Consider the following 11,615-nt stretch of genomic DNA (forward strand, 5'->3'; position numbering starts at 1 on the left):
TAAATATGTGCCATCAAAATGAGAGTTCAAATAGCTGATAAAAACATCACAATAATCCACGTCTCAAAAACATCAATAAAAGTCTTGTGATCTGAAAAGCTGTATGTTTGTAATAAATAAACACATCACTGAAATGTTATTAACTTCAAACAGCTGCTTCAGTCTGGCTAAATTATGTGTCCATAATATTGCTTTCTCCAGTGAAAAGTAATGTAGTCTGAATCAGGAGAGAACTCAAGCACCACTTGTTGGTGGATTTTGATATGAGGACAACGGGATAGTTGTAAAAAATTTTTTACAAAGGTTATTATGGATTATGGACTTATACTGGAAAGATAATATCCACGCATTTACTTTAAAACCTTTTTTTTTCAGTGAAATAATTTTTATACCAAATGTTTAAAGTGTTAATAATAAAATAAACAATTTAGTTTGGGCTCTTCCATGGAAGAATTTTGTAATCACTTGATTTTATGCTTGCTGTGATAAAGATATGTCCTTGAAAAACTGAACAGTCGTTTTCTGCAATTGAGACAGAAAAATATCTGTTCTCTTATTCCATGCACCAGTATCCAGGGTAACTTGTATGTATGTGTTTTCTTTGACACCAGCCTTTAATTGTGAAACCTTGAGGAGAGAAACGTGTTACAATGCATGAAATGCCACACACACACACACACACACACGCACGCATGCACGCGCACACACACACACACACACACACACACACAACTAAAGAAAACTATATGAGGTGATTAATTGAGTTTGAGCAAACATTTCTGTGGGTGTGCGTGTGTGTGAATGTGAGAAGGGTTTTAGTGTGGGTCTGTGTTATGAGTCTATTCCCAGTGGGTATTGATTGATTTTCTTCACACCTCATCACCTGCTTCAGTGACTTCATGAAAAGTTCTAGACCAGACTGTTTCACATCGTGCTTGGTTCACACTCCAGCAGATAATCATTTATCAATACATCTGACTCCGTTTGGTGCCTTCTCAGGAAACACAGGGAAAAAGAGAGAGCTAAATGTATAAGTTAATCTAAGAGTACCCTATTGCTGATAGTAAAGATGAAGCATGTTAAACTGAAGTGATTAAATTCTATTAAATTCACATTTATTTGTGTGTATCGCTTTTCAGGATACAATTCGTTGTAAAGCAGCTTCACAGGAAATGAAAGTGATCACATATAGGAGTAGCTTATCAGTGGTGACTATGTCAAGGAGAGGTCCAGAAATGTACAGAAAAATTAATGTAGTTAATGAGATGCATTCAAACAAACGTGGAACACTACAGCAATGACTATATGTTGCGATCAGACTAGCAAAAAGTGCAAGTTTTGTATGTTGGTTCAGGGCTGGTGTCGTCTGAGGGTCCTCAGAGGGGTTGGCGTCTTCTCTTCTGAGGTGTTCGGTCATCATAGATCTTCGTAAAGGGCTAGATCCAGACTAAAGCTTGTGTAATTTATAGTTACCTCAGGGTTCCCGTCCCATGGCAGAAACAGAAAAGCAAACAGAGAAAAATGAGCATATTGCTGTTCAAACTCAGCAAAAAATAAAATAAAAATAAAAACAAGAGGGAGTGTGTCTGAACCCTGAACATTATCAGTAAGGCTATTCCAGAGTTTGGGAACCAAATGCGAAAATCTCTACCTCCTTTAGTGTACTTTTCTATCCTAGGAACTACCAAAAGTCCTGAGATTTAGACCTTAGGGAGTGTGATGGATTGTAAAAAATAAATAAAAAAATAAATACATTTTGCATTTAGCAGACGCTTTTATCCAAAGCGACTTACAGTGCATTCAGACTATCAATTGTAACCTATCATGAATTATTATAGCGTGGTATAAGGGTAGTTAGGTACGGAGGAGCTAAACCAATCAGGGTCTTATAAGTAAGTAGCAATATTTTGTCATTGATAAAGAACTTAATAGGTAGCCAGTGCAGAGACTGTAGAATTGGGGTAATATGATCATATTTTCTTGACTTGGTAAGGACTCTAGCCGCTGCATTTTGCTACCTGTAGCTTGTTTACTGAAGCTGCAGGACAACCACCCAGCAGTGCATCACAAAAGTCCAGTCTAGAGGTCATGCTGTTTTTGTAAATAAATTAACCTGACCATCAAACCAATAATAAGTGATTCAGTCAGAATGAATGGAGCTTTAGAATGAGAAATTAATTGTTTTTTTGGGCATTTTGATTTTCCTTTCCACTGGCTAAATCAAGGACATGCAAGCTTCAGCAACATTTGAATATTTAAATGGAATATGTAACGAACACTGTTAAAGAATTCCAATGGTGTTTAAACACAGTTTGTATTCCACAGGCAACAGTGAACTTAATTTAACATTGGAGTTAGTTTACTACATTGAGTGTGGAATACAAATTCAGATTCAAACTACAATCAATCTAAGTGCTCGCCCTCTTGAAATCAGCGAATATCAAAAATAGGTGTCCAGGTCACATTTTACCCCCAAAATAAGAACAAATACACCCAAATTCTCATTACTGCAATGCAAAATACAGAGTCATTCTCATTACTCTTACAAGAAAACATATATATTTATATATAATTTTAGTATTAAACATTGATAGCATTTATTGCACGCCCTAATAATTAATTAAACATTTTTATTAAATCATTGCAAATACACTAAATATATAATGAAAATAAGTACTTTCTCACAACCCTGTAAACACCATTTTTACATCAAGATTTCCTAGACGCTCTCTGTTTCTTACAATCCCCATCACACACAGTTTCCATGTTTTTCCTTTAATAATAATGTTACGAAATGTTTTGAAACTTCAGAAAAAGAAAGTTCACAGAGAACCTTGTACCTTTAGTTCCATTTTTCTCATAATGTTTCGCTATTGAATAATGGATGAATGAAAGGGCATCAAAAATCACCTTGACATTAAAAGCAAAAAAGCCATTTACTGTAATTCTCAGCCATGTAAATTCCTGTACATCATTGCATTCCTGTCAGAGCATGAAGCTGTGGGGAGGAATATAACCTTTGCTCAGGAGTCCATTCGTGTCTTAATCAAATCACGTCCCCTTGACTTGCACCTCTCAATCTCATAAAGTGCACAGTACAGCTTTTGTCTCTTGGGGACATGGATAGCTCATAGACAGGACTTCTTTGGGGTTTTACTTGTGCCATAATGTATAACAACGTATTCACTCTCCAAAGATGTGCTTGGTTTTGTAACTGCTATACTTTTGGAATTACTAAGTTTCAGAGTTAAAGGAACAGTTCACCCCAAAATGAAAATTTGCTGAAAATGTCCTCACCCTCAGGCTATCCAAAATGCAAACGAGTTTGTTTCTTCGTCGGAACAGATTTGGGGGAATGTAGCCTTTACATCACTTGCTCCCCAATGGATCCTCTGCAGTGAACTGGTGCCATCAGAATGAAATATGCATAGATCAAGCATGGTTTACAAGCAAAAACACGTCAAAACAGTGCTAAACAAATATTGCGATGTTTTTATCAGCTGTTTGGACTCTCGTTCTAATCTGATGGCACCCATTCACTGCAGAGTATCTATTTGGTCTTTTTAAAGCTGAATTGCTTCGTCAAGAGAGACCATTTGTTTCTTGTTTTCATACACTCTTGCACTGTGTAAGCTATTAATTAGAAATAAGATCCCTCTGACATTACCCATGTTACACAATTTCACAATATTAACCTGCTCTGACAGCTGTCGCATCATTTCATAAGAAGATTAGCTGTGGCTGTTTACCTGCAATGTCTGTATCCTTTTAATCACATTTACTCAGTGTAATTTGATTGATTGATTGATTGTTTATTTAGCCACATGACAATGCCGGTGGAATTTGTTTTCGGTACAATATGTTTCAGCTCTACATGATCATACATTACAAACAACAAATAGTCAATACACTTCACAACATGTAACAATACAAGATACAGTGTGTACATGACCATGCATAGTGTATGAGAGGAAAAACTAAACTAAAGAGAGTAGTTCAGAGTCCTGATGGCTATGGGGAAAAAGCTGTTTGTGAAGCGTTTGGTCTTGGTAGAGAGTGACCTGTAGCGCCTTCCTGAGGGAAAAGTGGTTCGCTGGATGTGAGGGGTCAGAGATGATTTTCTTTGCCCGCTTTACAGTCCGATATGTATAGAGGGAATCGACTGAAGGCAGTGGTTTCCCTATGATCTTGGATGCTTTGTTGACAGTCTGCTGTAGTTTTTTCTTTGTTTGGCTGTCTGTGCTACCATACCATACTGTTATTGATGATGTAATGATGGACTCGATGATAGCGGAATAGAACAGAACAAGGAGCTGATGTCTGATCCGGTATTTTTTTAAGCTGTCTGAGGAAGTAAAGTCTTTGTTGAGCCTTTGCAATGATTTGATTAGTGTTAGTTGTCCACTTCAGGTTATTGCTAATGTGTGTTCCTAGGAATTTAAAGGAGTCAGTGATGGTGATTGAATTGCCATTTATTTGTACTGGTGTTTTAGGAAATGGCCTACGTCTAAAGTCAACAATGAGTTCCTGGGTTTTAGCTGTGTTGAGCTGGAGGTCATTGTTCGAACACCAATTTATAGCTTGGTCCACCACCATGCGATACTGTGTTTCATCATTGTCTGAGATAAGGCCTACAATGGTTGTGTCGTCCGCATACTTTATTATTAATAAAACAACAATAACATTATTTAATATAACAAGAATTTGCCCCCTATTAAAAATGCTTCCCTAAATATTAAATATTATGGCTAAATGTACACTTGTATGTTTGTAGGTGTATCAAATGAGCCCAACAAACAATACAATGATGAAAAGGGTTACAGTGTGTGTTTGTTAAACAATTCTCACATCCTGAACCAGACGTTACAAAGATTTTTGCATGAAGTCTAAAATATGTGTGGGTGTATTCAACACTCGTCTCTTTGCATTATTAGTTAGTTCCATAACCCTTGGCCTGTGCCCACACACAAACCTGCAAAAATATAGATCCAGAAAGACTATATTAACTGTGCTGTGTGAATTAAAGCCACTTGAGACATTGTTCTCACACAAATCACCTTTTCTTTAAAAGACATTTAAGGAGCTTCAGCAGCAGTGCTTTCACTGAGCCTTTAAAGGTGTTACTGATGTTTCCAAATTTTGAACTATACAACAGTGAAATGTAAAGTGTTTTACATGTTCTCCTACTCATACTAGAACCCTCACAAAGCAGTAATATCACTGATGGGAGATCAGACAGTGTTGATCACTTGTCCACTAGAGGGTGTAAGTGCAGAACATGGGGTAAATGAGAATTTGTCATTAAAACTGAGCACCAGACTCTAACCATTCATTTTAAAGATTTAAAGATTTTTAGTGTAATTGATATACTGTACAAGAATACATATTTTTTTAGTTGATGTTTTGAATTATATTTTATTTTCATATTTGTATTTTAGTGAAAGTTTTGTTTTGTCATTTTTATTTTTTATTAATATGTCTAAGAGTTTCTATTACGTTTTTGTTTTTCAATTAAAATGTATTTAGTTTTATTTATTTTAATGATTCAACCAAATACCAAACAAAGAGCAATTGCTGAAATAGCTGAAATAAAACAAGTTTATTTTAGTTAATGTCACGCTATCAGTCTCTGTTTCCTGGGTGTCCCCTAGTGAGCGCACTTCTCCTTAGGCACTTCACCATAGGCACTTTAATTCCGCTTGTCTGGTCATGTCGTCACAGTAATTGCACTCCAATTAAATCGCACAGGTGTTGACTATCCTTAGTCATTAGTCTCCCTATATAGAGCTGTCTTTCTCTGTCGTCTTTATGGAGTCCTTACCCTATGTGTCTCAGGCTCTCGTTCCCCGAGACTTCCTCTACCTTCTTGTTCTTCCGAGTTCCCCGTTTCATCCGGTTCCCGCTTTTGGTTTTGTTTGTCTCTCATGACTGTTTATTTTGTATTTACCCTTCTGTTTAAATAAAACCCTTACCTGCACTTGGATCCAACCCTCTCTTTGTGTTCCACCTAAACCCTACCGTGACAGAAGGACTCCATCAATCTAGGATCCAGCGGTATGTCTGCTGCCATGTCTTCATCAGCCAGCAAGCAAAATGGTTTTGAGGGCTCTCGCCTAGTGGTGTTCCGGGGGACCAGGGGAGGTCCCCCGGAGCAAGCGGTCGAGAGGAGGTCCGGCAGCGATCGCCACGGTGGCCTCCCATCGAACCGAGATTCGGATGGGGGCTGCCATTTCCCCAGGATGTCCCGAGAGGAGAGGGGAGATGCAGATCGGCTGAACCAGCGCCGTGGTACCAGATGGCCGCCAATCCTGTGCAGCGGCACCAAATGGCCGCCAGCTCAGCGCCACAGCACAAGATGGCCGCCAGCTCAGTCCCACAGCACAAGATGGCTGCCAGCTCAGCCCCACAGCCCAAGATGGCCGCCAGCCTAGCGCCACAGCCCAAGATGGCCGCCAGCCTAGCGCCACAGCCCAAGATGGCCGCCAGCCTAGCGCCACAGCCCAAGATGGCCGCCAGCCTAGCGCCACAGCCCAGGATGGCTGCCAGCCCAGCACCACAGCACAAGATGGCCGACTCAACGCCACCGACTCTCCATCGTAGAGGGCGGAGGAGGAGACAGGCAGCTACTGTTCCTCAGGACCCGGAGAACGTTCCCGAGCGGGCCGCTGCCATCCATGAGGCCATTCCCGAGGCGGTGCCCGCGGCTGTTTCGGAGGCCGAGGCTGAGGCTGTTCCCGATGCGGTGCCCGCTGCGGTTCCGGAGGCCGAGGCGGTGCCCGCTGCTGTTCCGGAGGCCGAGGCGGTGGCCGATGCGGTTCCCGATGCGGTCCCCGTTGCTGTTCCGGAGGCCGAGGCGGTGGCCGAGGCCGTTCCCGATGCGATGCCCGCTGCTGTTCCGGAGGCCGAGGCGGTGCCCGCTGCTGTTCCGGAGGCCGAGGCGGTGGCCGAGGCCGTTCCCGATGCGGTTCCCGTTGCTGTTCCGGAGGCCGAGGCGGTGGCCGAGGTCGTTCCCGATGCGGTGCCCGATGCAGTTCCCGAGGCGGTGCCCGATGCAGTTCCCGAGGCGGTGCCCGATGCAGTTCCCGAGGCGGTGCTCGATGCAGTTCCCAAGGCTGTTCCCGAGGAGGTGCCCGATGCTGTTCCCGAGGCGGTGCCCGATGCAGTTCCCGAGGCGGTGCCCGATGCAGTTCCCGAGACGGTGCTCGATGCAGTTCCCGAGGCTGTTCCCGAGGAGGTGCCCGATGCTGTTTCCGAGGCGGTGCCCGATGCTGTTCCCGAGGCGGTGCCCGATGCTGTTCCCGAGGTGGTGCCCGATGCAGTTCCCGAGGCGGTGCCCGATGCAGTTCCCGAGGCGGTGCCCGATGCAGTTCCCGAGGCGGTGCTCGATGCAGTTCCCGAGGCTGTTCCCGAGGAGGTGCCCAATGCTGTTCCCGAGGCGGTGCCCGATGCAGTTCCCGAGGCGGTGCCCGATGCAGTTCCCGAGGCGGTGCCCGATGCAGTTCCCGAGGCGGTGCCCGATGCAGTTCCCGAGGCGGTGCTCGATGCAGTTCCCGAAGCTGTTCCCGAGGAGGTACCCGATGCTGCTCCCGAGGCGGTGCCCGATGCTGTTCCCGAGGCGGTGCCCGATGCTGTTCCCGAGGCGGTGCCCGATGCAGTTCCCGAGGCGGTGCCCGATGCAGTTCCCGAGGCGGTGCCCGATGCAGTTCCCGAGGCGGTGCCCGATGCAGTTCCCGAGACGGTGCTCGATGCAGTTCCCGAGGCTGTTCCCGAGGCGGTGCCCAATGCTGTTCCCGAGGCGGTGCCCGATGCAGTTCCCGAGGCGGTGCCCGATGCTGTTCCCGAGGTGGTGCCCGATGCAGTTCCCGAGGCGGTGCCCGATGCAGTTCCCGAGGCGGTGCTCGATGCAGTTCCCGATGCTGTTCCGGAGGCCGAGGCGGTGGCCGAGGTCGTTCCCGATGCGGTGCCCGCTGCTGCTCCGGAAGCCGAGGCTGTTCCCGAGGAGGTGCTCGATGCTGTTCGAGTGGCCGAGGCTGTTCCCGAGGCGGTGCCCGATGCAGTTCCCGAGGCGGTGCCCGATGCAGTTCCCGAGACGGTGCTCGATGCAGTTCCCGATGCTGTTCCCGAGGAGGTACCCGATGCTGTTCCCGAGGCGGTGCCCAATGCTGTTCCCGAGGCGGTGCCCGATGCTGTTCCCGAGGCGGTGCCCGATGCAGTTCCCGAGGCGGTGCCCGATGCAGTTCCCGAGGCGGTGCTCGATGCAGTTCCCAAGGCTGTTCCCGAGGCGGTGCCCGATGCTGTTCCCGAGGTGGTGCCCGATGCAGTTCCCGAGGCGGTGCCCGATGCAGTTCCCGAGGCGGTGCTCGATGCAGTTCCCGATGCTGTTCCGGAGGCCGAGGCGGTGGCCGAGGTCGTTCCCGATGCGGTGCCCGCTGCTGCTCCGGAAGCCGAGGCTGTTCCCGAGGAGGTGCTCGATGCTGTTCGAGTGGCCGAGGCTGTTCCCGAGGCGGTGCCCGATGCAGTTCCCGAGGCGGTGCCCGATGCAGTTCCCGAGACGGTGCTCGATGCAGTTCCCGATGCTGTTCCCGAGGAGGTACCCGATGCTGTTCCCGAGGCGGTGCCCAATGCTGTTCCCGAGGCGGTGCCCGATGCTGTTCCCGAGGCGGTGCCCGATGCAGTTCCCGAGGCGGTGCCCGATGCAGTTCCCGAGGCGGTGCTCGATGCAGTTCCCAAGGCTGTTCCCGAGGGGGTGCCCGATGCAGTTCCCGAGGCGCTGCTCGATGCAGTTCCCGAGGCGGTGCCCGATGCAGTTCCCGAGGCGGTGCCCGATGTTGTTCCCGATGCAGTTCCCGAGGCGGTGCTCGAGGCTGTTCAAGAGGCCGAGGCGGTGCCCGATGCTGTTCCCGAGGCGGTGCCCGATGCTGTTCCCGAGGCGGTGCCCGATGCTGTTCCCGAGGCTGTTCCCGAGGAGGTGCTCGATGCTGTTCGAGAGGCCGAGGCGGTGCCCGATCCTGCTCCCGAGGCGGTGCCCGATACAGTTCCCGAGGCGGTGACCACAAGGCCGTGGCGGTCTTCTGCTCCGCCCTGGGGGACTCTGGCGGTGACCACGAGGACGTGGTGGTCGTCCGCTCCGCCCTGGGGGACTCTGGCGGTGACAATGAGGACGTGGTGGTCGTCCGCTCCGCCCTGGAGGACTCTGGCGGTGACCATGAGGACGTGGTGGTCTTCCGCTCCGCCCTGGTGGACTCCGGCCTCGACCACAAAGACGTGGTGGTCTTCCGCTCCGCCCTGGAGGGCTTTGACTTTGACCACAAGGCCGTGGTGGTCTTCCGCTCCGCCCTGGGGGACTCTGGCGGTGACCACGAGGACGTGGTGGTCTTCCGCTCCGCCCTGGTGGACTCCGGCCTCGACCACAAAGACGTGGTGGTCTTCCGCTCCGCCCTGGAGGGCTTTGACTTTGACCACAAGGCCGTGGTGGTCTTCCACTCCGCCCTGGAGGGCTCTGGCCTTGACCACACGGCTGTGGTGGTCATCTGTTCCGTCCTGGTGGACGCCTCAACATGTCCTTCATGGACTTATGTTTTGTGTTTTTTTGAGTTCTGTTTCTGTCTGTTCCCTTTAGTTTAGTCTGGCCCTCCTTCCCTCCCCCTGTACCTCCGCCGGTCCACCACCCTCCTGGACTCCTTGTTTTGTGTTACACCTTCCTGTCTCTGCCTTTCCATCACGTCTGGTTGTTCCGTCTCTTTTCTTCCATTTTACCTGGTTGTCCTGTCTTTGTCTCTCCATTACACCTGGTTGTTTGTCTCTGTTTTCTGACCCTCCGTCCCTCCCCCTAGTCCGCCTCCGCTTCACCTCCCTCCTACCTCTTTTTCTGTTGGGTTTTCCGGGGTTTCAGGTGGAGCATCTGGTAGCTGCTCCGTAGGGGAGGGGGTAATGTCACGCTATCAGTCTCTGTTTCCTGGGTGTCCCCTAGTGAGCGCACTTCTCCTTAGGCACTTCACCATAGGCACTTTAATTCCGCTTGTCTGGTCATGTCGTCACAGTAATTGCACTCCAATTAAATCGCACAGGTGTTGACTATCCTTAGTCATTAGTCTCCCTATATAGAGCTGTCTTTCTCTGTCGTCTTTATGGAGTCCTTACCCTATGTGTCTCAGGCTCTCGTTCCCCGAGACTTCCTCTACCTTCTTGTTCTTCCGAGTTCCCCGTTTCATCCGGTTCCCGCTTTTGGTTTTGTTTGTCTCTCATGACTGTTTATTTTGTATTTACCCTTCTGTTTAAATAAAACCCTTACCTGCACTTGGATCCAACCCTCTCTTTGTGTTCCACCTAAACCCTACCGTGACAGTTAATGTTTGTTTTATTTCAAGAATTTGTTTTATGGTTTTTATTTAGAAATAATAACAGACCAAAAATGTAAAAAAAAAAATCAAATAAATTGCAGACCACATACGTTTTCCAGATACTATTTTAATAACGCTTGAAGAGGCATAACCTGATCTTAAATATGACCTGTTTTCATAACTCATGAGTAGAAGAGTCATTGTCATATGTGCCCTTTAGAGAAAAATAGATGTTGATCTGTGTAAATATGAAGAGAGCCGTGACAGTGACATTTAAAGAAAATGTCATTGTCTTTCTAAGAAAGCAGAGCTAACATGAAATGGAATCATATTTCTCCTCCTCTTCTCATCTGTTTTTCTCCGCAGTAGGTTTCTATTAGTTTTTTCCCCAGCAGATTAAATCAGTGGAAGGTTTTATATTCTTAATTAAACAAATGATATACTGGCTAGAAGGGTCTTTGAAGCCTAATAAGAGAAGAAAATTATTGTAAAATGGGGGGTCTATAGTTAAGCACATCCTTTCCACAAAGGTCTTTCTCTGAGCACATGTGCTTATTCGCTTATATTCTAAAAAGAATGTTTTTTTTTTCTTTTCTATTCAATCTCAATTTACTGTCAGATTCAGTCCGTTCAGGTCTAAACACAGCACACCACTAGTTGCATAAGCAACGGATGTACACATGTGCATCTTATATGCTGCTTGTAATGTTTTACTGTGTTTGTTGTTGCTTCAAGTATAAGAGATGCAATATTAGATTAAAGCAATAAGTTTTTGTTCTCTGTAAACAATTCTCATAATTTCAAACAACATTTATCATTCATTTAGTAGTAATATACCAAGATACAATGCAAAAAAAAAAAAAAAAAACGCCAGACAAAACCTTGAGGTTCAGCAGATATAAAAGTGCTTTAGAACTCACTCTGCAATTGTTGGTCAATTTGATATAGGATTAAAATGTTTAAGTTTTTTTTTTTATGTGTAAAAGACTTAAAGCTGATTATTTTTTCCATGTAAAATAATGAATTTTCTGGATTGATCCCCTAAAAAGTGAAAAGCACTGTTCTATTCTAATATAGTAAAGGGGTCATATGATGTTTCTAAAAATAACATTATGTTGTGTATTTGGTGTAATACAATGTGTTTAAGTGGTTTAAGGTTCAAAAACCACATTATTTTCCACACACTGTACATTTTTGTTTCTCCTCTTTGCCCTGCCTTTCTGAAATGCGTTGATTTTCACGAAGCTCATTGGTCCGAAAAACTAAGTATACTGT

The sequence above is a fragment of the Carassius auratus genome, unplaced genomic scaffold (genome assembly GCF_003368295.1).
Source record: "Carassius auratus strain Wakin unplaced genomic scaffold, ASM336829v1 scaf_tig00008539, whole genome shotgun sequence".
NCBI lineage: Eukaryota > Metazoa > Chordata > Actinopteri > Cypriniformes > Cyprinidae > Carassius > Carassius auratus.